Below are 27892 nucleotides of genomic sequence, written 5' to 3'. Positions count from 1 at the left end.
TTTTTAACATTTTTCTAAATTGAGCCAAATTCTGTCCCAAATGTAGCAAAGAAGGCAAACCATTCCAGAATCTGGGGGCAAGATAACAAAAAGATTTGCCACCACTACAAGCTTTTTTGATTCTAGAAACAGCTAGCAAATGCTCACTGCTGGACCTGAGATTGCGTGTAACTGTATAGGGAGAGAATTTGTTGGTCTGGAAGGTTTGTTGGAATTTAATGGCCCTTGCCATTACAGGTCTTATAGATAATGCAGCCTATTCTGAAGTTTAACCTTTTCTTTATGGGAAGCCAATGAAGCTGTTTGAGAAGAGGTCCGGAGGGTGTTCTAAATGGGACGTTGCTTGTGAGTCGAGCAGCGGTGTTCTGCACCACTTGAAGTTTGTTAATGGCACTCTCATTGTCCGAAAACAACAGAGCATTGCAATCTTACTATCTTACCCTGTGGGCCGCTTGGTCATGGGAGGTGATTTTAATTCTGTGGTATCTGGCACCCTCGACCGTAGTCCCCCTGTACTATAGACTGGAACAAAGATGGCTCCCATATTTCCTGGATGCGCTGAGCCTAGTATACACTTGGAGAGTATACCACCCGTAAAGTATCCAACACACCTTTCATTGTGGGGCACACAATAGTTTATCTCGCATAGATTATCTGCTAACACCGACGTCCCAAGTTGGGAATATTAGGTAAATTCGGCATCTCGCTCAAGATATAACTGATCATTCCTCGTTACGGGCAGAGGTGGTACTGGGGGAAAAGAAGGTAGGGAGAATAGCGCCTATTAACCTGTGGTATTTTCGGAACCCATGAAGAAAGACAAGCTGGGTACGAATATTTAAAATTACTTTCTAGATAATAGGGACTCAGTGCAGTCCTCTAAAACCGTGTGGAAAGCCTTTAAGACGGGAGTACGGGGGCATGCAATCTCACTTATAGCCGGGGTACAAAAAGAAAAGTCGAAAGACCTAACTCATTTGGAAAATGAAATCCTCCTCCTGGGGGAAGAATGCGAAGAACCAGTGGCACAAGAAACACTTCATGCCTTGAAGCTTCAAAGAGATGAATACAAACCCATTGCAACTGACATGGCCAAGTCATTGCGCAGAGATACGGAGGGTAGGTTTTATGACTTCGGGGCTAAGACCGGAAAGTTACTGTCGTGGCTAGACAAAAAGAAACTGGCGAGCAGACTAGTACCAGAATTGATTAATGAACAAGACCCCAAAAAGTCAAAAAACAAATATAAAATCACCACAATCCAATGCCATCCATGCCCTCAATGATGTTTACATTCAAAACACCCCACAGAAAGACTTGGTCCATGCACCACTGAGTGAGTACCCCTGGGCATAATGGATGAAAGCAAGGCAAAGTGGGTGCAGGCCTGAGTACACTGCCTGCCTTCAAAATGGCCCCTTGACCCCCAGCACATGGCCAGGCCCCGCCTGTACCAGCCCTCAAAATGGCCACCACCCACATGGCCAGTCCCCAACAACACCCCAAAAAATTGAAAAACACATAAAAATCACCACAATCCCATGCCATCCATGCCCTCAATGATGTTTAAATTCAAGACACCCCACAGAAAGACTAGGGGGTCAGGGGCAGTTCTCACAGACCCGCAAGAGATCACTAATGAGTTTGCGGACTATTATCGCTCTGTCTATCAGGTGAGCTCCTCTTCTACGGAGGAAGATTCATGAGCCCTGCTTGCAGACATAAAGCTTCCAGTGCAGGACAGAGGAAAGAGACATGTTAGACAGTGATTTTACTACCGACGAAGTTGCCCAAGCAATGAGAAATCTCCAATTAGGTAAAGCTATGGGTCCCAATGGGCTGCCAATCGAGCTCGACAAGCTGAAGCCGGACATAATAGCCCCGTAGTTTGAAGAGCATATTTACTAAAAGCCGTGAATTGGGACTGCTCCCATGGGATCAAAGATTAGCCACACTTATCACCATACCCAAAACAGGCAAACCCGGGAATACATGATCATCCTATAGGCCCATATCCTTATTGAATGCTGAGACAAAAATTCTTGCAAAACGACTAGCCAGAAGTCTGGTCCAGGAAATAGGTAAGCTGGTACACCTGGATCAATCGGGCTTCATGCCTCACAGCAAAACACGGTACTGAACCTGAGGCGGCTGCATGGAGTGATGAGGTGCCAAGGCACGATCCAGGAAGCGGCAATCGTGGTCTTGCTTGACGCTATGATGGCCTTTGACACCATAGAGTGGCCGTATCTGTTCGCTCTCCTGGCTAAGATGGGGTTTGGGCCCGCGTTATTGGGTGGGTGCGCTTTCTGTATGCAGAACCCTTGGCACAGGTGGTAGTTAATAATAAGAAATCAGGAGTGTTCACGCTGGGTCGTGGGACTCAACAGGGTTGTTCGCTGTCCCGTCTGCTTTTTGCTCTCCCCCTGGAGCCATTGGTGGAGTGGATTCCTAGAGACCCAGTAATCAGGGGACTGAAGAGGGCTGAATCATGGGAGGGGCGCATCTCTCTCTATGCGGACGACATTTGCGTTATCTCGCTTCCCCAGGGTGTCACTACGTAGAGTTCTCAACATTTTCACCAGCTTTGGGAAATGCTCTGGATACACAATCAATTGGGGTAAATCCCTAATGTATGTCCTCAGTGGTGAGCCCCCTCCCCTGCCCAGAGGGTGTCCCATGCAAGTAGCAAAAGAGGGATTCAGATATCTGGGAATCTTTATCACACTGGACCCAAAGTTTAGTTATGAACGTAATCTTCTCCCCCCCACTCCACAGGTTAGAGCGGGATGTGGCCAACTAAAGGACCCTCCCCCTTCCGTTGTTGGGAAAGGCTGCGCTTTTCAAGATGATATCCCTACCACGCTTTCTCCATGCGCTCCAAAATTTCCCAGACCTGGTCCCAGCGAAATATTTCAAAGAGGTGGAGGGTCTCCCCCGGAATCCTCACAGTTGGAGGATAGGTTGCTTGATGGATACCTCCAAATAAAAGCGGTGTCACTGACATATAAGAAATTGGTTAATAATGCACCAGACCCCCTAAAACTGATCCGGGAGCGCTGGGAGAGAGATGGGTTGGAGCTCGACGATGAAGAGTGGAAAAAGGCAGTCGCCTCCCCGCGAGAAGTAGCAATCTCCTCCAGACTGCGTCTGGTCCAACTGAAAATCCTCCATAGAATTTACGTCACGGGGTCTCGTCTCATCAGCATGGGCAGGGTGGACAAGGGCCTGTGGGGAGGCAATTTGGTCAGGTTGGCATGTTTCTGCATATCTTGTGGGAATGCATGTACATCCAGAGATTTTGGAGGGGGGTGTACAACTGTTTTAGAGATGTTCTAGGCATATCGATAGGAATAGCGGCGAAAAGGTGTCTCCTGCACATCTGGGAACCCACAGACTTAAACAGGAAAAACCATATATGGGTTCCATTGGGCCTGATGACAACCAGGAGAAACCTGGCTAGGCTGTGGGGGGCTGGGACCCAACCCAAAGTGGAGGAATGGAATGCCGATATGGATTGGTGCGTGCTTAGGTAAAAAAACTGTAGGTTGCGAGAGGATGCCCCAAAAAATGGAATGATATATGGAGCAAGTGGAATGAGTATCGTTGTAATATATGTGTCCTCCCCAACTGTCCCAGCTTTAGAAGATCCCACTGTGTCATAACGCTTGTCATCCAATCAGTTATGCATTCAGGGCTCGAAAAATCCAGAAAATGGTACTAGTCCTGCAGGTCTAGTACCTTGAAAAATCTCCTCGACCTAACATCAACCCACTTGACCTCCATCTCTGAAAGCGGAGCAAATGTGACAAGATAAGATTTAAAGGCATCTTTATTGCTCATTAACTTTGTGAGCAATATAAATGCCTTTACATCTTGTCACATTTGCTCCGTTTTCAGAGACAGAGGAAAAAAAGTTAGTTTGTCTTCCTACTCGCCAGAAATTGTGAGTAGGACCTAAAAACAGCGCGCCCTCGTTAAATTTAGCTCGCATATGCGAGCAGTCTAGTGGATTTTTCGAGCCCTGGCATTATGAGAAACCAGTGATATATGTGAATATCACTGTGGACTGTGATTTACCCATCGATTGTGATAATGAATGTCGAAATTTTGTTGTTTAATAAAAATAATTTAAAAAAAGACAAGGACCTAAATATGGCCTATACATAAACAAAGCCATTGGAGGGACTTAACATAAACAGAGCCCTTTCAAATTCTAAGTCTGTTGTAATGAGAAAGATGGCATACTCTTGTGACAATCCAAGCCATGGCATGCAATAAGCCCTGATGTAGTTTGTAGGTGTTACTTAATTTTTCGCATGCTTTATTATACTTTATATGTTATGTTGCTGCTTTAGATGCATAATTTGGTGTACATTCTTTATTCCAATGTTTCCTCTGAACTCGTGTATTTTTGAAAGGGGATAGTTTTTTGAGAATGTTGGGAGGTTTTGGAGCAGGGGGTTTCTGTCAGTTGCCTACTGATTCCAGGACAGGGGGATGGCCAGTTTCTGGGTCCGGTGCCTATGAAGAATAAAAACCTTCATCTACTCTCATCTCTGGTCTACTGGTCTTCCTTTTTCTCAGAGTTAACCCCTACATTTGTTTAGTTCCAGGAGTGGGGCTGCTGGAGTGCTGTGTCGCTGCCAAAGGACTGAGGTTTGATCTGACCTACCGATGGCCTGTGGTGTAGCACAGGCTTTCTCAGTCATACCCTGTGCAAGACGTGTTTTGTCAACTAAGTTGTGAGAGGAGCCTGACCCCTCTACAGGTGCAGCTGTATAATAGTGCTTGGTTTTTTATCGCAGCCTTAGAAGGTGCTAGGACTTTCTTGATTGTCTAGTATGCCATCATTTAAACTGCCCTGTCCTTCATAATGTATTGTAGTTACATTTATGTAGCACTTCTTAGGCCCTAGCAGGTGCTGAAGCACTTTTCTGGGTGAGTCGCATACTATTTCATAGGAGTGTCATGGATTGAAAAATAGATCTATTAAATGGCCTCCATGGGTAGTGTGCATGCTGCAAGTGAGCACCAGAGTTGTGCTCTTTTCTTGTTTTTTGTTGCTGGACTGTGCATGAAGTTGAAATAATGAAAGAAGGCAGAGCCACCGGCACCAGACAGAGCCACCGGCACCGGACAGAGCCACCGGCACCGGACAGAGCCACCGGCACCGGACAGAGCCACCGGCACCAGGCAGAGCCACCGGCACCAGGCAGAGCCACCGGCACCAGGCAGAGCCACCGGCACCAGGCAGAGCCACCGGCACCAGGCAGTGCCACCGGCACCAGGCAGAGCCACCGGCACCAGGCAGAGCCACCGGCACCAGGCAGGGCCACACGCACCGGGCAGAGCTACAGGCACCGGGCAGAGCTACAGGCACCGGGCAGAGCCACACGCACCAGGCAGAGCCACACGCACCTGGCAGGGTCACACGCACCTGGCAGGGTCACACACACCTGGCAGGGTCACACGCACCTGGCAGGGTCACACGCACCTGGCAGGGTCACACGCACCTGGCAGGGTCACACGCACCTGGCAGGGTCACACGCACCTGGCAGGGCCAAACGCACCAGGCAGCCACAAGCACCAGGCAGGGTCACTGGCACCTGGCAGAGCTACACACAACAGGCAGAGCCACACACAACAGGCAGAGTCACCGGCACCTGGCAGAGTCACCGGCACCTGGCAGAGCTACACGCAACAAGCAGAGCTACACGCAACAAGCAGAGCCACACGCACCAGGCAGAGCCACACGCACCAGGAAGAACCACCGGCACCAGGAAGAGTCACCGGCACCAGGAAGAACCACCGGCACCAGGAAGAGTCACCGGCACCAGGAAGAGTCACCGGCACCAGGAAGAGTCACCGGCACCAGGCAGAGTCACCGGCAACTGGCAGAGCTACACACAACAGGCAGAGCCACACGTATCAGGCAGAGCCACAAACACCAGGCAGAGTCACCGGCACCAGGCAGAGTCACCGGCACCAGGCAGAGTCACCGGCACCAGGCAGAGTCACCGGTACCAGGCAGAGCCACACGCACCAGGCAGAGCCAAAGGCACCAGGCAGAGCTACACGCACCAGGCAGAGCTACATGCACCAGGAAGAGCCACAGGCACCAGGAAGAGCCACAGGCACCAGGAAGAGCCACAGGCACCAGGAAGAGCCGCTGGCACCAGGCAGAGTCATCGGCACCAGGCAGAGTCACCGGCACCAGGCAGGTCGCCGGCACCTTGCAGAGCTACACGCAACAAGCAGAGCCACACGCACCAGGCAGAGCCACATGTACCAGGCAGAGCCACACTCACCAGGCAGAGCTACACGCACCAGGCAGAGCTACACGCACCAGGCAGAGCTACACGCACCAGGCAGAGCCACACGCACCAGGCAGAGCCACACGCACCAGGCAGAGCCACACGCACCAGGCAGAGCCACTGGCACCAGGCAGAGCCACTGGCACCAGGCAGAGTCACTGGCACCAGGCAGAGTCACTGGCACCAGGCAGAGTCACCGGCACCAGGCAGAGTCACTGGCAACTGGCAGAGCTACACACAACAGGCAGAGCCACAAGCACCAGGCAGAGTCACCGGCACCAGGCAGAGCCACAGGCACCAGGCAGAGCCACAGGCACCAGGCAGAGCCACAGGCACCAGGCAGAGCTACACGCACCAGGCAGAGCTACACGCACCAGGAAAAGCCACAGGCACCAGGCAGAGCCACAGGCACCAGGCAGAGCTACACGCACCAGGCAGAGTCACACGCACCAGGCAGAGCCACAGGCACCAGGCAGAGCCACAGGCACCAGGCAGAGCCACAGGCACCAGGCAGAGCTACACGCACCAGGCAGAGTCACCGGCACCAGGCAGAGTCACCGGCACCAGGCAGAGTCACCGGCACCAGGCAGAGTCACCGGCACCAGGCAGAGTCACCGGCACCAGACAGAGTCACCGGCACCAGACAGAGTCACCGGCACCAGACAGAGTCACCGGCACCAGACAGAGTCACCGGCACCAGGCAGAGTCACCGGCACCAGGCAGAGTCACCGGAACCTGGCAGCGCTACACGCAATAGGCAGAGCCACACGTACCAGGCAGAGCCACACGCACCAGGCAGAGCCACACGCACCAGGCAGAGCCACACGCACCAGGAAGAGCAACAGGCACCAGGAAGAGCCACAGGCACCAGGAAGAGTCACCGGCACCAGGCAGAGTCACCGGCACCAGGCAGAGCTACACGCAACAGGCAGAGTCACCGGCACCAGGCAGAGTCACCGGCACCAGGCAGAGTCACCGGCACCAGGCAGAGTCACCGGCACCAGGCAGAGTCACCGGCACCAGGCAGAGCTACACGCACCAGGCAGAGCCACCGGCACCAGGCAGAGCCACCGGCACCAGGCAGTGCCACCGGCACCAGGCAGAGCCACCGGCACCAGGCAGAGCCACCGGCACCAGGCAGGGCCACACGCACCGGGCAGAGCTACACGCACCGGGCAGAGCTACAGGCACCGGGCAGAGCTACAGGCACCGGGCAGAGCCACACGCACCAGGCAGAGCCACACGCACCTGGCAGGGTCACACGCACCTGGCAGGGTCACACACACCTGGCAGGGTCACACGCACCTGGCAGGGTCACACGCACCTGGCAGGGTCACACGCACCTGGCAGGGTCACACGCACCTGGCAGGGTCACACGCACCTGGCAGGGCCAAACGCACCAGGCAGCCACAAGCACCAGGCAGGGTCACTGGCACCTGGCAGAGCTACACACAACAGGCAGAGCCACACACAACAGGCAGAGTCACCGGCACCTGGCAGAGTCACCGGCACCTGGCAGAGCTACACGCAACAAGCAGAGCTACACGCAACAAGCAGAGCCACACGCACCAGGCAGAGCCACACGCACCAGGAAGAACCACCGGCACCAGGAAGAGTCACCGGCACCAGGAAGAGTCACCGGCACCAGGAAGAGTCACCGGCACCAGGAAGAGTCACCGGCACCAGGAAGAGTCACCGGCACCAGGAAGAGTCACCGGCACCAGGCAGAGTCACCGGCAACTGGCAGAGCTACACACAACAGGCAGAGCCACACGTATCAGGCAGAGCCACAAACACCAGGCAGAGTCACCGGCACCAGGCAGAGTCACCGGCACCAGGCAGAGTCACCGGCACCAGGCAGAGTCACCGGCACCAGGCAGAGCCACACGCACCAGGCAGAGCCAAAGGCACCAGGCAGAGCTACACGCACCAGGCAGAGCTACATGCACCAGGAAGAGCCACAGGCACCAGGAAGAGCCACAGGCACCAGGAAGAGCCACAGGCACCAGGAAGAGCCGCTGGCACCAGGCAGAGTCACCGGCACCAGGCAGAGTCACCGGCACCAGGCAGGTCGCCGGCACCTTGCAGAGCTACACGCAACAAGCAGAGCCACACGCACCAGGCAGAGCCACATGTACCAGGCAGAGCCACACTCACCAGGCAGAGCTACACGCACCAGGCAGAGCTACACGCACCAGGCAGAGCTACACGCACCAGGCAGAGCCACACGCACCAGGCAGAGCCACACGCACCAGGCAGAGCCACACGCACCAGGCAGAGCCACTGGCACCAGGCAGAGCCACTGGCACCAGGCAGAGTCACTGGCACCAGGCAGAGTCACTGGCACCAGGCAGAGTCACCGGCACCAGGCAGAGTCACTGGCAACTGGCAGAGCTACACACAACAGGCAGAGCCACAAGCACCAGGCAGAGTCACCGGCACCAGGCAGAGCCACAGGCACCAGGCAGAGCCACAGGCACCAGGCAGAGCCACAGGCACCAGGCAGAGCTACACGCACCAGGCAGAGCTACACGCACCAGGAAAAGCCACAGGCACCAGGCAGAGCCACAGGCACCAGGCAGAGCTACACGCACCAGGCAGAGTCACACGCACCAGGCAGAGCCACAGGCACCAGGCAGAGCCACAGGCACCAGGCAGAGTCACCGGCACCAGGCAGAGTCACCGGCACCAGGCAGAGTCACCGGCACCAGGCAGAGTCACCGGCACCAGGCAGAGTCACCGGCACCAGGCAGAGTCACCGGCACCAGGCAGAGTCACCGGCACCAGGCAGAGTCACCGGCACCAGACAGAGTCACCGGCACCAGACAGAGTCACCGGCACCAGACAGAGTCACCGGCACCAGACAGAGTCACCGGCACCAGACAGAGTCACCGGCACCAGGCAGAGTCACCGGCACCAGGCAGAGTCACCGGAACCTGGCAGCGCTACACGCAATAGGCAGAGCCACACGTACCAGGCAGAGCCACACGCACCAGGCAGAGCCACACGCACCAGGCAGAGCCACACGCACCAGGAAGAGCAACAGGCACCAGGAAGAGCCACAGGCACCAGGAAGAGTCACCGGCACCAGGCAGAGTCACCGGCACCAGGCAGAGCTACACGCAACAGGCAGAGTCAGCGGCACCAGGCAGAGTCACCGGCACCAGGCAGAGTCACCGGCACCAGGCAGAGTCACCGGCACCAGGCAGAGTCACCGGCACCAGGCAGAGCTACACGCAACAGGCAGAGCCACAGGCACCAGGCAGAGCCACAGGCACCAGGCAGAGCCACACGCAACAGGCAGAACCACACGCAACAGGCAGAACCACACGCAACAGGCAGAACCACACGCAACAGGCAGAGCAACAGGCAGAGTTATCAGCACGGACAGAGCCACACGCACCTGGCAGAGTTGAAGGCTTCAGAGGATCAGTTGGGGAGAAGCAGAGGCACCCAGAGGGAAAAGCAATCTGCAACTTTAGGTGAAAAAAACGGTGTAACTGAAGGAAAGAGATGGGGAGATGCAAGATATGGAGGCCGGTGGGGGGGGGGGGGGGGGAGAAAGAGAGCGCGACAGAGAGAAAGAGAGAGAGAGAGAGAGAGAGACAAAGGAGTCTGAAGGTCAGATTGAGAGAAACTAGTGTTACAAGCATACAGGGGAGACAGTGGTGAAAGGGGAGGAAGAAAAATAATAAAGAGAAGAGCTATGGAGCGAGGAAGAGAATGCACATTGGCATCCAACAGAGGAAGATGGGCAGGCGAAGAAAGAGGAGGGGCTAGGTGAAAACAAGCAAAGGACTGGAGAGAGCGGACGCTAGCGACAGACAGACGCAGAGGATCAGTACGAGGAAGACAAGATGCTTGGACAGAAGCAGCAAGCTGAAGATAAAAGACAGGCGTACTAGGAAATAAACAAAGTTAAATGAAGGAGAAGCGATGGAAATATTGGAAGCTTACTTTTTCTCCTCTCAGTTTCGTTCTCAGCTGATGAAATCGGTGCCAGGCTGCCCTGCGATGCATGAAGTCAAAGAGTGATTTGTTGTGGTGACATCATGGAAGTTTCCTCCCAGGCGCCACCTCCCTCACTGGCTGTTGTGAAAGAGAGGACTGTGTGCCACCCATAATAACAGACCGTGGGATCGCACCAAGAACCTGACTGTGGGTGGCCCGGTTATGGGGTTGGTAATCCCGCATCAGGTAGATACAATTAACTGCGTTTACACTTCCATTCCGAGTTCTGCACTTAGGGATGGGGAGGGTTATCCCTATTACAAGCAGCGAAACTGACCAATGTGCCCCCTTGCTCCCCCCCATCCGCATACACTCTTTCTTGTTATTCTTGCGGAGAAAATAGTGCAAACTTTGTGCAATATTAGGAATTCTGATTCAGGTACAAACTCTAGAAAATGTAGAGATTAATGCACCAAACAGGATATATAGCAAACATCTTGCCACATGGCCTCATACTCACACAGGTTATTGTGAAAAGAGATATGGGCAGATATAGTCCATCAGTAAATAATACAGCAGTGAAATGATACTGCCTTCACCCAATAAGGACTCAACAGAATGACGTAGGTAAGATTCGACCATTATAAGACCAACTTTTATTCGAACACTTTACACTACTGCTCAGTCTGTTTTCTAAGTGCTTCAAAATTGGGCAGGTACTAACAGATCGGAAAAATCTCTGCTGGCCTTGAAACAGAAGTACCATGAGGGGCAAACTGCTGGCGGGGAGGCTGCGGGCGTGTGCAGCCAAGGCTCATATAGCGAATGTCCAGCTCCCGGACGGGACAAGGGCCACCCTGGAGAGGGACAAACGCGAGGCGTTCCGGGCCTATTATTCTACACTGTATGCGGAGGAGCCGCCGTCCCCGGATGTAGTGGCGGACGTTCTGAGCAAATATACGGGGACGACGCTGCACCCGCACCACGCGAAGACCCTGGAAGGCCCAGTCACCCAAAAAGAGGTAACAGCAGCTATGAGGGACCTTCCCCTTGGGAAGACTCCGGGACCGGATGGTCTGCCCTTATCTTTCTATGGTATGTTCCAGTCGCAGCTTTGGCCTTATCTTTTAAGGCTATATAACTTGTTTACTGACATAGAGGGAACATCCCCGGATATGGTTATGGCGGAGATAGCGTTGATCTTGAAGCCGGGGAAAGATCCCGCGCAGTGTGCGTCGTACCGCCCCATTGCCCTACTAAACACTAACTTTAAAATCTACACCAAACTCTTGGACCCCTATATGCCGGGCTTGGTGGATCAGGTCTGCTTTATTCGCAATCGGCAGGGAGCGGACAATGTGCGTAAAATAGCACACCTAGTGGGAAAGGCGCATCACTGGGGGTTCCCGGCCGGCCTATCGCTAGATGCGGTGAAGGCGTTCGACCGGGTGGACTGGACCTTCCTGCATGTGGTTCTCTGTAGGGTTGGGTTAGGCCAGAACATGATAGCTCGGATCATGGCGCCATATCTTGCCCCACAGGCTAGGATCCGGATCAACGGGCAGCTCACGGAGCCGGTCGCGATTAATAGGGGTACTAGGCAAGGGTGTCCCCTCTTGCTTTTATTATTTGCCCTAGTGGTTGAACCGCTGGCGGAGATGATTTGTCAGGCGCCTGATATACATGGCATCCCCATTGGGGGACGTGAGAATAAGGTGGCGTTGTTCGCGGATGATCTTATCCTCACCCTAACACGCCCCCGGGAGTCCTTCCCGGCCCTCCATACAGCGCTGTGCCTTTTTGAACGGGCCCCCGGCCTCAAAATCAATCACAGCAAGTTCTGGGCTCTCAATCTCACCATTCCAAAGGAGGAGATTCCCCTTCTAGAGAGCCTGGCGCCATACCAATGGGTTTCCCAGTCCATTCGCTACCTCGTCCTCCAAGTGACCCCCTCTCTTGACACGTGGACACAAGAGAATTGGCGGGACCTTCGCAGGTCGGTGCTCGAGGACTTGCGGAGGTAGCAGCCACTGGTGCTGTCGTGGCTGGGCAGGCTCAACGCCGTCAAGATGTCGGTCCTCCCCAAAATCTTATATCTCTTCCAATGCCTCCCCACGCCCATTCCGCTGCGTTGTGTACGAAGCCTCCAGCGCGACCTCACAAATGTTATATGGGGCGGGAAGGGACCCCGGTTTTCCCAGAAGCTCCTGATGGCGCCTAGAGATAGGGGTGGACTACTACAGGGCCTCGCATCTCCGGTTTGTGGTGGAATGGGGGGTAACAGAGAGTGAGAAGGGATGGCTGCACATGGACCGGGCAGTGGCGGGGCGCACCATCTGGGACCTTGTATGGCACCATCGGGCTGCGCGTTCTAAGAGCGCCTATGTTGCGATACCCACAAGGACGCTGGTCCTGGACATATGGGATAAAGTAGCTGTGCGCAGAGGCCACACGACATTTCCTTCGCTGCATACCCCGATAGAGGGGAATCCATCCTTCCCACCGGCATATCGCATGCGGGCCTTTACCAAATGGACGCAAGGGGACTGCAGGGTGATTACGGACCTGTTCGAGGGGGGTGCGCTTAAATCCTTTGCTCAATGTAGGGAATTTCAAGTCCCTTTGACAGCAGGGCTACAATATGCCCAGTTGAGACATTGGGTGTCTGAGGACGGAATGCACCAGGCAGCCACGCGGGCTTTCACCCCCTAGCCCGATATCCCGTTGCATCAAAAGGGCTTATCGCCCGGATCTACCAGATTCTGCAACATCCACAGATGTTGCCCTTCAACCCCATCAAAGCAAATGGCAAGCAATGTCGGACACAGCCTACTCCACTGCGCAGGGGAGATGTCCAAGGCAGGACATCCCCAAAGTGTACCGTAGCATCCCGCAGCGGGTGAATGCCTATAAGCTCATGACCCAGTGGTATTACACGCCCCAATGTCTTCACAATATGTTCCCCACATCTTCCCCCTTGTGCTGGAGATGCCGGTCCGCATCGGGGGACTTTATTCAAATCTGGTGGGCATGCCAGTTGCGGACTCTATTCTGGGAAGAGGTCCTTAGCCACATCAGGGAGGTGCTGGGGTTCCCTTTGCCTTAAGCCACGAGCGCGATCTTACTAGCCATTAAACCTGCTGGCCTAAAGGCGCTCACCAGGAGCGATTGGACTTTGGCGCTTCAAATGTTAGGATCAGCCAAGCAGCTTATAGCCTTGAATTGGAAAAAACCAGAGGCTCCTCCAATTGCAGCCTGGTTTGTGCGTTTATGGCATGTTGCCACGATGCTCCTCACAGCGCGGCTGCAGGCACGCGATACACGCTTTAAGGCTGTTTGGCAACCTTTAATCAAATACCTCTGTACTGTTGTACATGCCTGCTAAATGCCCACTAAATTAAGAATGCTGCGCCTTTTTGAAGATGCTGTTATCCCTCCGGACCCGAACAGACTGCTTCCATAGCTCCCTTCCTGCATTGCGACCCCATCGCTGCCGACATTGAGTTGGCCTGAATATCCTGCCCCCCTATCCCCTGCGCGCATTACTCTTGCTCTCCCTGTGATTTCCCTCCTCTTCTCTCTTTGCTCATTTCTTTTCGCCTATCTTTCTCTCCCTTCTCTCCACTACTCTGTGGGTTCCTGGACCCTGTTGGGCCGACTGTTGAGTTCGGGCTTCTTGCCTGTTTGAAATGAAGGTGGACACTGGGGGCCTACCCTCCCCACAGGACCGGAATATGCCACACTCTGCAATATAGAACGCTGCCGGCCCCTTGTGGGTGGTAGGCTTAACGATGTGTATCACTTAGCCCCCCACATAGACCCCTAGCGAAGTTCATATGCTACCCAAACACGCGGCCGGCCCTGGATAGGGTTGTAGGCTTAACGCTGTGTATCTAATGGTCCTGTGGTGTATGTTTTCGTCAGAAAATAAAAAAGTTCTGAAAGAAAAAAAAAATTGGGCAGGTACTGCACCTGAAATGCACTCAATATAAGTAGCACAACCCTACAAACATGGGGATGGGGACTGTAAATTCATATAAAGGAGGAAATCACAAGTGATTAATTATTATAAACCAGTGTCCCTTAGGGGCAATATCCACACTTCAATATATTACTTTTTAATTGTAAAGTGAAAGTAAAAATGTATTAAAAAAAGGCTTTCCACAATTTCTCAGAATGTGAAAATATGTATATAAACCCAATCCTTGGGTCCAATGGCCCACATCACTGGTGGCAAAATGATGAGACACCACACGGAATATACATAGTTGTCGGTACGTAGTTTGTCTACGGGAATTAAAACGGAGTTTTTTTGGTTGGGACTCTGCTCCCTTGCTGGTAATTGTTTGCCAGATGATGTTCGAAGATAAAATCTTCTTCGTGAGAAACAAATATTTCGGCAACATACAGGGTGCGCTAAATTAAACTGTTGCAGAGAACTTCGACAAAGTTCTTCTTCGACAATGTGCATTTACTAATTCCACACTATGCCCTGCACACAGGAAAACTGGTCAGTCTTCATATCCTAATAGCCGATACACGGATATTTTTCCATAACTCCCTCAGTTTTAAAGGGCATGCAATATCCATTATGTTTATTTATTATAAGAATCCACAATGCATAACATGAGACAACATGTCATGAGCCCAGTTTATAATATAACTCCTGGGATTGGGGATGAGGCCAAAGGATTCCAAGGAGAGGCCAAAGGATTCCAAGGAGAGGCTGCGGCCAGAGACCTCGATAAACCACTAATGAGGTCATGGGGTGAATGAAGGTGAACTGGATCATTTGCTTTTCTTCTTGCAGCCACGCATATTTTAAAAGAAATCTTGAGATTTAGCTTACTTTAAGGGTACAACTATTTCACAATATAACTGCACCCTTTATTTACTAACCACTAAAGCATGAGCATGTTGAGATAGTCATAACCACATACCTCTGGTGACCAATAATCCATATTTATTATCATCATAACAGGCAAAATCCAGTTCTTTTGTAAACTAGATAACTTACTGGTGCAGTAGGTAGATAGTAGATAGGTTGGGGTAAACTCCTTTACTCCTTACTGTGTTGCTTTACGTTGTTTATTATGCCGAAGGTGCGTCAAAGGCAAGCCCGTCTGTGCCCGTCCGCGCCAGACCGGGACGCGGGGCCCCTCACTATGCTACTTTCCTTTATTACTCTCCTGCACAACTGCTAGCATGCAACAGCGAATGGCCTATCAGTAATTCCATCTTGGCTCGCCTTAACACTCTTGGCATTTCTCAACCTAATCACACCAACTCGCCAACCCACACGTTGGGTTTACAAACTTCTGCATCACCTCCTACCTACTTGCAACCTCCGCCCCATGCAAGTCCTCCCCCCACGGCTACTGCTTACCTCCTCAACACCCGCTCTGCGGTCAAACACCAAATAGAGCTCTTTGACTTCTTGAACACTATTAAGCCCGATCTTTTGTTCCTGACCGAAACCTGGTTAACTCCTGATTCTTTACCGGACGGCCTGGCTGCTCTTCCCGACTCGTACTATGTTCTTCGAGCCGATCATCCGGAGGGGAAGACCGGCGGTGGAGTGGCCATGATAGTCCAATCCAACCTCCAGTTCCAACTTCTCCCCCACCCCCCCATTGCAGCAGTCGACTGTCTGGTTGCCCGCTCTATTAACCTTGCGATCCCTCTTACCTGTGCGCTTTTTTACCGGTCCCCCCAGGCAATGCCCCATTTTATCCCTGTCATACAGGAACTGCTACCCACCCTTGTGGTCAATAATTCCGCGGTATTACTATTGGGAGATTTCAATTTCTGGCCTGGTGATCCTCGTGAGGACCCCATGTCGAAAGACTTTAATGACACCCTCCACTGTATTAATTTTACCTCTCACATCTCTCTCCCTACCCACATTCACGGCCACACCCTCGACCAAGTTTGGTCCGCCAATCAGCCTATTTCTACCCCTACGGTTCTCCCCTGTGCCTGGTCGGACCACTCTTTGATCTCTTTCTCTCTCGACCTGGGGGCGGCCAATATTCCCTCCCTTCCCAAAAACACCTGGGCCCAAAACTGGAACCGAGTGGATCTGCCTGCTCTCTGTCGCTCTTTAGCTTCCTAATCTCCTGTTTTGGCTGACAGCTCTCCTAATTCTCAGGTGGCCGCCATTAACAGCTGGCTGCTTGCTGCTTGTGACCAAGTTGCCCCCCTTAGACGGATCAGAACATGTCGCTCTCATGACGCCAACAGATGGTTCAACATCAATCTTAAAACCCAGAAACTTGCGTTCAGGCAGGCTGAACGCCACTGGAGGAGAAGGTACTGTCCTGATCTTAAGGCTCAATACTTGGCCCTCCTTCGTGCTTATAAAAAAGCTATACTCTCAGCCAATTCGGAATATTTTTCCCAGAAGATTCATCAGGCGGTCAATGAACCCAAAGAGATCTTTACGATCGTACATGAGCTTGCAGCTTCTGACAGAGTCGCCCTTAAGCCCATTCCCTCCCATTCCCTCTGCAATGCCCTCAACGACTACTTCATTGAGAAGATTGCCACGATTAAGCTCAACATTCCCCGGCCTACCCCTTCCTTCTCCTGTCCCTCACGGCCGCCGACCCTTCCTACCCTTGACCACTTCCCCTTGACTTCCAAGGAGGCATTCCTGGCTCTGCTGGGGAAAGTCAAGACGGGCTCTCCCACTGACCTTTGCCCTGCCTATATTCTGAGGGAGATCTTCTCCAGCTGCCCGGAACCCCCCCTCACTCTGCTTAACTCTTCCATCACTCAGGGAACTGTTCCAGGCCTGTTTAAAGCTGCCACGATTATCCCCATTCTCAAAAAATTGGGCGCTGACCCCACTCTTCTACCAAACTTTAGACCCATTTCTTTGCTTCCACTCCTGGGCAAAATCTTGGAGAGCTATATCACTTCCTGTCTTTCCACCTTTATCGAAACTAATCACCTCCTGGCCGCTAACCAGGCCGGCTTACGCCCTGCTCACTCCACGGAGTCCGTTGTTCTCTCCATGGTGGATGAGCTCAGGAGGAGTGCTGACATCAATTTTCCTCAGGCCTTGGTCCTCCTCGATCTGTCCGCCGCCTTCGACACGGTCGACCATTCCATCCTCCTTGACCGTGTCGGGGGCGCCGGCGTTCGGGGATTGGCTCTGGCCTGGTTTACTTCCTTTTTGGCGAACCGCACCCAGGCCGTTAGACTGGAGGGTTTTTCCACCCCCACTTGTCCAGTCTCCTGCGGGGTGCTGCAGGGCTCGTCTCTCTCCCCCCTCCTTTTCAACCTCTATATACACCCCCTTATTGCTGCTCTGCAGGAAATGGAGGTCACAGTGTATAATTACGCCGATGACCTTCAGCTCATTTTTAACCCTTCCTCTTCTCCTGACTCTATTTTCAAGTTTCGTTCCACCCTGACATTAATCTACAACTGGATGAACCTTAATCAATTAAAACTGAACCCTTATAAGACGGAGTTGGTCCTGATCAGTGGCCCTTCTAACCTTTGGACTCCTGCCTTCTGGCCCCCTGCCCTTGGTTCCCCCCTTTACCCTCGGTCTCTGTGAAAACCCTGGGCATTAAAGTCAGTCAAGACCTCTCTATGCATCCCCAGATCAGCTCAGTAGTCTCATCTTGCTTCCTGACCCTCAGAATCATCATCAAAATTTCCCATCTCTTTTCTGCTGAAGCCCTCAAACTTATCATCTTGGCCATGATTTTATCGCGCCTGGACTATGGCAACGGTCTGTATGTTGGTATTCCCGCATACGAGCGCAGTCGCTTGCAGCTTATCCAAAACCAGGCAGCCCGCCTCATTTACAGACTTCCGAAATTCCATCACATCTCTCCCCTGCTAAAGGCCCTTCACTGGCTTCCCATCTTGAACGCTCCCTATTCAAGATGGGCTGCCTGATCTTTTTGTCATTGGCCGGTACGGCTCCTGACTTCATTAGATCAAAGATCAGGGCCTATGTGCCTAGCAGAAGCCTTCGCTCCTCTACCCAGCTTCTCCTTAGCGTACCTCACTACCGCAGGAAAAAACTTGGCGGTTCTAGCTTTTCTACCCTTGCCCCCCTTTTCTGGAACGCACTTCCCTTCACCATTAGATCCATTTCCATCTACATGGACTTTCGTAAAGCTCTCAAAACCCACCTCTTCACTCTAGCTTACCCACTGTAGTTCCCCCCTGCTACCCTCAGGTTAGTTTTTCTGCAGCGCCAAGAAACTGTTTGGTAGTAAAGCGCTTTACAAAACCCTTCAACTTCAACTTCCTTCAACTTCTGAATATAGAGCATATAGAGAGCCTGGTGCAGAAGGAATGAGCTTTACTCTGAAATCTGCCAATACCTCATCGCTCTCAGGCCTACTAATTTACAGGCCCCCTGGCCCGAGAGCCCCGTTCTCATCGGCAATTCAAACTCATCTAGAGAATTCCCTTGAGCATGACTACTACACTATTCTGGGAGATTTTAACTTCCATCTGGAGGACACATACAACTCGGAGACGGTTAACCTCCTGGACATTCTCTTCTCACATAGGCTTAAGCAGATTGTTAATAAACCCACCCATGAGGCAGGCTACACCTTGGATGCCATTTGCACTAACATGCCCCACACCGCAATCGAGAAGGTAATACCAATGTTATGGTCTGATCACTATGCGGTGTTTTTCACCATTGTGCTCACCAATTCTTCCTACAGAAGGAGACTTAGGTCACCCCCTAGGAAATACCGGGCTTGGTAATCAGTCACCAAGTCGGACTTATTAGGTGCTCTTGAGGAAAGAGTAGTGGCCTGTCCAGATGCCAGTCAGGCGGCTATGGCTCTTCAAGCTAGCCTTCTGAATACTGCCAACCTGGTAGCTCCGGAGAAGGCAGTCAAAGCGCGGCAAAAACGTGTGTCTGCCCCTTGGTACTCACCCGATCTAAAAAGCACCAAAATGAATTGCAGACAGAAAGAGCGGGGCTGGAGACTGAATTATGATCCAGCCCATAAGAAAACTTACTGTGCTGCATTAGAGGATTATAAGAAATTAATAATCCAGGCGAAAACTTCCTATTACTCTAGGAAGAACCAAGATGCCGCCCATTCGAGTAGAGAATTATTCTCAACTGTTAACACTCTACTGAGCTGCCCACGGGGTTCCAGCTTTCAACCAGATAAGACATTTACGGATAACCACCTTTTGTGCTTCATCTGGCACCGGTAGAGGTAAGTGCTTTACTACTGCCGGTTCTGAATCAGGTACTGAGCTCGGGAGTCTTCCCTCTAGCGTGGAAAAAGGCCTGCATTCGGCCTCTACTAAAGAAGCCTAAGTTAGATCCCTCTGATGAGAAGAGCTATCGCCCCATCTCCTGCCTTCCGCTGCCAGCCAAGCTAGTGGAGAAAATCATGAATGGGGAGTTATCTTTCTATCTCGAGACATGGCACATGCTCGACAACACCCAGCATGGCTTCCGTACGAATCATTCTACGGAAACTGCCCTATTGATGGCAGCCGAGGAAATTCGGAAGGGGATGGACGAGGGAGGCAGGGTCACACTGGTCCTGCTGGATCTTACGGCGGCCTTTGACACCGTTAATCATGAGGTACTCATCCAACGGCTTCAGGATATTGGTGTCAAGGGTCGAGCGTTAGATCTGCTCTCCTCCTTTCTGTCTGACAGGGAACAGGTCATCTTCTGGAACGGCCATCAGTCAGAAAAATTCTCCCTTCCAGGAGGAGTCCCCCAGGGTTCAGCGTTATCGCCCACCCTGTTTAACATTTACGTCTCCCCTTTGGCCAGTATAATCAAGAATTTGGGCTTCAAGCTGGTGTCATATGCTGATGACACTCAGCTGATTGTTTCCGTGTCTCATTCTGTGGACTCTAAGGCTGCTGATTTCGCCGGCTGTATGTCGAAGGTCATGCAGTGGATGAGCCTGAACTTCTTGAAATTAAACCCAGAAAAGACGGAAGTCCAAGAGTTCGAACAGAAACCATCTATCTGGAACTATAACTGGTGGCCTACGGTGGCAGGAGCCTGTCCGGTCCCAGTGGCAAAAGCAAGGAACCTAGGGTTAATTTTCGACAAAGACCTGTCATGGAAGCCACAGGTTAACCAGGTTGTTTCTGCCTGCTTCTTCCTGCTTAAGGGGCTGAGAAAGATCTTGCCGTTTATCCCTTATCATCTAAGGAAAAACGGTTATAATTGCCACCATCTTTTCTGGAATAGATTATGGCAATGCCCTCTATCTAAGAGCAGGGTGCGCTCAACTGGCCAAGATGCAATCAATTCAGAACGCAGCAGCCAGACTGCTCCTCCATCTGCCTAAATATCACCCCACCTCTCAGGCCATCAGGCAGCTACACTGGCTCACAGTTCAGAGGCGGATTGACTTCAAAGCGCTGTGTCTGGTCCACAAAGCATTGGCGGGAGTGGGGGCCTCCGATCTCCAACATCTATTCACGAGGTACCTGCCAACCCGACCTTTGAGGTCTGCCTCGCAAGGGATGGTTATGGTTTCCAAGATCAATAGGCAACGCTGGGGAGGGAAAGGCTTTTCCTATCTGGCCTCGAGGCTGTGGAACTCCCTACCACAGCAGGTAAGACACATTTCCAACCATCAGGGGTTCAGGAAGGAAGTTAAGACGTGGCTTTTTACTCGATAGGACTTCTGGCCTTGCATATCTCAGTTACCGTGCACAGCGCCAAGACGCCTCGGCATTAGTGCGCTTTAGAAATACCATCACTCACTCTCACTCACTCACTCATATACACTTCTTAGCTTGGAAATGACCACTGTGGTACATGTCTTTTTCTGTGTAGGAGAACAGCATGACTAATGGCTTGTCCTCCTAAATTCTTGTTCGCATACTAGATATGGTATCCGTATAGTAACCGGATACCACAGCGATGAGGGCAAACACCTTTCTTTGAGCTCAGTAGGCTGTGAATATAAAGCAATGGCTACTTTCGTGGAGACTGCACATTTTCCACTCAACATCCTTTTGCTGCACTATGCTGGAATTTTAGTTGCACGTTATTTGCGAGGCACTTTCATTCTTTAGTACAAAGTGCATGTTCCTACTAACAATGTGTGTGTACCTTAGAAGGTGGCAATTGATTATTCAGAGATATTGTGTTACTGCTTTGCAGAGGAGTATAATACCCGAGCTACTGTTTGTACCTGTACCTACCTCTATTAGGGAGAGTCAAACAACTCGATGCCATATGATAACGGCCAACCTTTCCGAGTTGTACTCATACAGAACTCAAAGCTGCAACTCAAGCCCTCCCTGGGGTAGCTGCGTCTCTTTGGAACTCAGGCCCAGCCAACCTGAGCAGTGCTACTACTCTAATTATTTTCAAAAGAAAACTAAAATCGTACCTGTTCAAACTCTATGTTCCTCCTCTATACTGTTGTTGTGTCTCGTAACTTCTTCTCTACTCTTCATTTGCCGGCCTCATCTACACTCACTGCCAACACTCCTGCTGTCGGAATCTAGTCTTTCCATCGTTTTGCACAGCCATCAACTGCCTATTACACTCTTATCCCTCTTCTCTTGCATGTCTTTGCCCACCAACAGTTTTGCTGATTGTGTGTTATTGCTTGATGCAATTCCTGCTCCACAAAATGCAAACCTGTAAAAATGAATATCAGCCAAACCCTTCTTCAATGAAAGTTTGCAGCATCTACTCTCATAAGGCTCATGTCTAACTCTGGATAGTCAATGATGCTCATCCATCACCCCATGGCTTCTCGTGTCTGATCTACCTTTTACACTCCAGTGTCGGTCCACTCCATAGAATATGGAGACCCATAGAATACGAGAGTTCATTGAGGTAAGGCTACTCAAGGGTCTTCCTCTCGTTCATCTCCATGGCAGAAGGCAAACACCACAGGCTGGAGAGGGGGGAAGGGCTCTCCTACTGTGGTAGAAACAACAACCTGGGGAAACACTGAATTATTCAATTGGCAGATGTGGAATATATGCCATTATTGGCCTCAAAGAAAGGTTCGTCACAGGCACTACTTCTCTGCTATTCCACTCAGCACTTTGCTTCTCTTGCAAATACCTACTTCCTACTTCCTACTGCCTGTGGCACACATTCACCTGACATTCCATTCACCCTTTAGAACACAGAACACAAACTGAAAACAGTGCACATGGTGCCTCCACATGCCAAACCCAGATTGCACCACCCTGCCATTCAACCAGAACATCCTGTAAAATGAGGATCCCCCCCACAGAGAACAGCAGTTCCCCTGAATCGCACTCATGAGGGCCCTCTCAAATACATGTGAACTAAACCAAAGTGACAGGTGTTCCATAAACATACATACATGCATAGGAAAGTGATTCCTCTGGCACAGAACAAGCTAGATGTTAGGTCAAGGGGGAGAGTGAACCCCAGGGCATGAGGTGGGGAGGGATATAATCCAGGAACTGCTGAAAGTGGCGGTCACTCTTCCCTCCAGGTTACCCACTTCTCACCATTTTGTACTCATTGTCAGGTAAGAATGTTTGCCTCGGCTTCCTTCTGACCTCGTCTTCCACTTATCGAACATTTGTGGATCCCATCTTTTGGTTCTGCTCTCTCAGGCATATCTTCGTGTGAGCAGCATGAGCCAGGTCTGGCGTGCGGTGAAGATTGAGTATTCTCTAATTAGGCATCTCTCACAAAGGGAGAATGCCGATTCTCATAGCGTAAGTGATTAGAGAATCATGATTTTATTAAAGACTAGGAGGCTAGAATTATGCATAAACCCTTTTATTCACCACTTCCAAACAGCACCATATTAGAAGCAAGTTTGACAACATACACAAAATAGAACTTCTAGTCCATAAAACTCCCCAACTCCCCAATATCTTCCAATTTTGGACCTGCTCTTGGTCATGCTGCTTGTTCGCTTTTAAACTTCTTCCAAAACGATACTTTAACTATCTAAAAAAGGAACTAATACAACCATTACATCTTAAAACTTAAAGATCTGCAATAAATAAATCTACCATTATTATGCAATCATCACCGCAGAAAGTTGAAAATATACATATACTCTTTTTTTCTTTTACTCCCTCCATTGGATTGGGAGGGAGGGATAATGCTAGCCGCCTTGTCTTTAATAAAATACGATTGTCTAATCACTTGAGCTATGATAATCTGCATTTTATAGCAAGACAGGAGGCCAGCATTAAGCATGTTCAAAGCTTCTTAGCCTGAAATTAGATACATGCTCTAATGGTTTAAAATAAAACTTGATGAATACCGCCACATTCAACCAATCTGCTGCTTTCATTATCTCCTCCAATCTTCCTTCTGCACAAAATAACTGTGAAGATGTAGCTCACTCACAGAATGAGATTTAAACCTTTCCACATTAACTCCAGCTTCTCTCCTAACATTCTTCACCCAGCGTGCAATAGTTACCACCGAAACAGCCTTAAAAGGCTTCACACAAGATAACAATAACTGAGATACACCATCAGCTTTATATTCCTACATTCTTATCTCATATTCCCTGATGAAATCTATTACACAAATGCTTGGTGTATCATCAAAATTTTGATAAAATCCAGACAGACACAGTCTTGGTCCTTCTCCAAATATCAAAATGTACCCCATCTGGTTGAAAAAAAACTACTTCCCAAATCCAAACCCGGGACATCTGATACTCTTCTAAATGATATCACACACAATAAAGTCGTCAACTTCCATAACAACTCCCTTAGGGCTAAAGACTTATTTGCTGGCCAACTATCAAACAATTTCAAAAGCAAATTCACATCCCAAAGTTAGTCATACCTTGCTTTGGGTGGTGTTTAGTAAATACCCTTCATACCGCTACAAATCAAAGGGCTCTTACCAATAGATAAATCTTCCAAAAGTGAATGACCTGCTGGGATAGCCGATCTATAGCAATTCACTGTCCTATACGCTAAACCCTGACTGAACAAATCTGCCAAGAAATTGTTTACCTCAATCTTATCTGCTTCCATCAAATCCAAGCCCTTTTCCATTCACCAACGTATCCAAACACTCCATGCTCCCAGATACTTTTTCTTTGTACCCGGAGCCCAAGACTCATTGAGCAGTTCTGAAGCCTTCCCCAAAAGTCTTCTGAATCTCTCTGAACTCCTGCTAACCTCTAAACTAGAAGTTGAGCATACCCACTTCTACTAGAGTATGTTCTTCGCTATCTACACCTTTCAACACGCCCCTGAAACATTCTACTTGTAAATGAATTTCAACTGCCATCTCCAAGTCGGATGGGAAGCAAATCGGAGTGTTCCTGAAAGGTGTTACTAAAATTAATTGACAACTCTGCCTCCTCACTTCAACAACACTCTTTGAATCATTGCGACAAGCAGGAAAGCATACCCCTCCAGGCATTCCCAATTCTTGGTAAAAGCACCCACTGTCATCGCATCCGGATGCCAACGGACATAATTCTTCTTTTGGGCAGTCAACCGAGATGCAAAGAGATCAACCTCTATCGGACCCAAGTTGTAATCTATTTCCATGAAACTCTCCTTTCTCAACATATATTTGCTGTAATCATTGATATATATTTGGAATTCCAAACTGCTATCACATTCTCCTCCCCTGGTAAATACTGAGCTGTCAAACTTCTCTTGCACCTGACAGAATTCCCACAATTCCTTTGCTATCTCTGTCAATTTCTTGGACCTCCTTCCTCCTAACAGAAGACACGCTGTCCATCCTCAGCAGGACTGAACAACCCTGTAGAGTCTTTCTGAAGGGCAAAAGCATCCACCTTGGAGGGCGTGGCTTAGCCAGCGATCATGGCGGTCGTGTAGAGCGCGAGCTCTGACCGACCTGCACTTATCCTGTCCGTGAATCCTGGCCTTGAGCATCCACGAGGGCACGCAACGCTTCCGTGCCGTCACCTGGTCCGGGGGCATCATCCGGCAGTGGCGGCCCCGTAGCGGCTCCGGGAGACGGGCGACAGCCCAGCAGAGAAGAGAGGCCTGCGGGGTTCGGCTGGGCCTGCAGCCGGATCTCGATTTTGAAGCAGCCCAGGTCGGGCACAGTTGCCGGCGGCGGTAGCAAGCAGGAGAGGCGGCTGCCGGCGGAGCGCGGCTCACTCGATTTGGAGAGGAGCTGAGCGCCACTAGACCCCCGAGCAGACGGGTCTGGGGGCGCCTCTGGGGAGCTGGAGAAGGAGCCGCGGCGCCCGGCGGGACAGTGAGGAGGCCGGATTCCGGAGCGGCCGGCGGGAGCAGCCGCCATTTTGAGGCGCCCCTCTGCTCTTGTGTGAACCGGCAGCGAAGAAGCAGCCAGGGGGCCCTATAGGTCAGCGGAGGGCACCCCGTAGGAGCGGAGGGCGACGGGGGCCCGGTGCAGGCAGACCGGAGCAACAGGCTGGGACATACCCGCAGCGGTGAGTCGGGTGTGCCTGGAGGAGGTCCGGGGGTGCACCCGGCCCCCCCCCCCCCTTTTTTCATCATTGCCGGCGTGGTCCTGCTGGGCTGCGGGCCCTTCCCAGAGGTTGGGGAGCTCTGGGGCCAGATCGGGCCCTGGTGGGGGAAGTGTGTCGATCCTTGGGACCCGTGGAGAGGCGTGTGCCCTGGGGACCCCCTAGTGCTGCTTTGGGAGCTGCTTGGTGCCAGTACTGTCCACTCGTCCCAGTCCATAGTCTTGTTGGTTGCCCTGTCTATGGTGCTGGGAGTCTGTTTTTGGCGGCATCCCTTGGATCCGGGCGGCCTGCGACCAACGGCCAATGACCACTGGACTGCCTGATTGGCCCTGCTGACTCTGGGACCAATCAGGTAGGACAAAGACCGAGATAGGGAAATCCAGATGTTTGGAACGCTCTGTACGGCCACGATGACGCGAGGCGGCGCGGGTGGCGGTCATGGCAAGCAAGGGACCCTGGACAAATTCACAGAGGTCGGCCCAGCGGCCGGCTCCGGAGGGTCGCAGGCCTCGGTACCCAACAATGCGGCGCTGTTGGCGCCCATCACGCAATCAAGGGACATGCTGAACGCCAAGATTGGGGCGGTTGGGTCTGATGTCACCCTCCTCCGCCAGGACTTACGGCATGCAGTGGAGCGCATCACCGGATGTGGAGACCCGCATTTCGGAGTTGGAAGACTATGTGTCCATATTGAAGAAAAAGGTCGCGGCTATGGAAAAACTACAAAAGGGCCTGGCTATGAGGGTCGAGGACGAGGAAGGGCGCGCCCGGCGGAACAACCTACGCTTTGTTGGCTTTCCGGAGGGCTGTGAGGGGGACAATGTGGAACGCTTCCTGGCTCAATGGTTGGAGGGCTGGCTCCTGGCGGACACTATCTCGCTGCTTCGTGGTTGAGAGGGCCCATCGGGCACTTATGCAGAAACGCCGGCTGGAGCGCACCCTCGGCCGATCATAGCCAAATTCCTGAATTACTCGGATCGGGATACCATCCTGCGGCAAGCGTGAATAAAGGACTCACTCATACATGATAACGCATACATCCTCATCTTCCCAGACTACACGAGGCTGGTGCAGCAACAGCGCCAGTCTTTTCTCGCAGCCAAGGCCCGCCTCCGTGGCCCAGCACGGTTGCGAGTTATCTACAAATCCCGTACACTGTTCTTCGACACACCAGAGGAGGTCTTCCAATGGACGGGGTAGGCCCTGGATCCTTGCGAGTGTTGAGCTGCAATGTACGGGGGATATTAGATGAGGTGAAACGTGGGGCGGTCTTTCAATATGCCAAAAGGGTGGGGGTGGATGTTCTATTACTGCAGGAAACTCATCTGCTTGGTAGGAAGGCGTTATGTCTCCAGCGCTCTGGGTTTACGCACGCATACCACTCAGGCTTTGTGAGGGGCTCCAGAGGGGTGGCTGTCCTTATACACCGCAGGGTTCTCTATGTACACAATAAACTCTGGACTGATACGCAGGGCAGGTACGTCTTTGTGCAGGGCAAGGTTGGGGGAGATAGGGTGACTTTTGGTTGTGTATATGCCCCACCGCCGCTACAGTGGTCATTGGTGGAGAGGCTCATGTCCCTTTGGGGGGGGCCATGCCGATACTCTTTCCATTATAGAGGGGGACTGGAATGACGTGATGGAGAAGGGACGTGATAGGTGGCGGAGTGTGGTAGATGCTTAGGGAGGGAGGGCGGGGGGAACCGCCACCAAATTACATGCTTTGTCACTGGCCTTGACTGAGTAGACACCTGGAAATATAAACATGGTACACGTAGGGAATTCACGTACTTTTCCACAGTGCACAGTTCATTCTTCAGACTGGACTACATTTTCGTTCCAAGGGGATTGGCACATAGAGTGTTGTCTGCGGATATCCTGCCGAGGGCGCTCTCTGATCACTCGCCGATAGCTATCACTTTTAGTATAGGCCCGGCCAGTCAGCCGTTTCAGCGGCGCATGTCAGGCTGGCATCTGCTGCAGGACGAGTACAGGACACACATGACGATTGAAATAGACCATTACTTGACCTCTAATGCATGCTCAGTAGACTCCCCGACAACCCTTTGGGAGGCCCTAAAGCCCACGTTGCGGGGCGTAGATATTTCCTGGTGCGTGGCGGCCCGGAGGGAGAGACGGAAGGATCTGGTACAGCGCGAGGCGGATTTAGAGGCGTTGGAGCGCAGAGGTCGGGAGG

General features: G+C 51.7%; 1 protein-coding gene across 2 annotated transcripts in view; it reads right to left on the bottom strand.

Moving 5' to 3' along the window:
- Positions 1 to 27892, bottom strand: part of CFLAR (CASP8 and FADD like apoptosis regulator) — a 384910-nt gene that overhangs the window by 262020 nt on the left and 94998 nt on the right. The window contains exon 1 of one of the 2 annotated variants that reach the window (XM_078680202.1): positions 10275 to 10346. The exons of the other annotated variant lie outside the window; for it this stretch is intronic. The gene's annotated coding sequence lies outside the window, so the exon portion shown is untranslated. Of the gene's footprint in view, positions 1 to 10274; positions 10347 to 27892 lie in introns of those variants that run through there. 2 annotated transcript variants of the gene reach the window in all.

Source organism: Lissotriton helveticus, chromosome 3_1 (assembly GCF_964261635.1).
Source record: "Lissotriton helveticus chromosome 3_1, aLisHel1.1, whole genome shotgun sequence".
Classification (NCBI taxonomy): domain Eukaryota; kingdom Metazoa; phylum Chordata; class Amphibia; order Caudata; family Salamandridae; genus Lissotriton; species Lissotriton helveticus.
The sequence above is the reverse complement of the archived record's forward strand: the minus strand, read 5'-3'. Positions and strand labels throughout refer to the sequence as shown.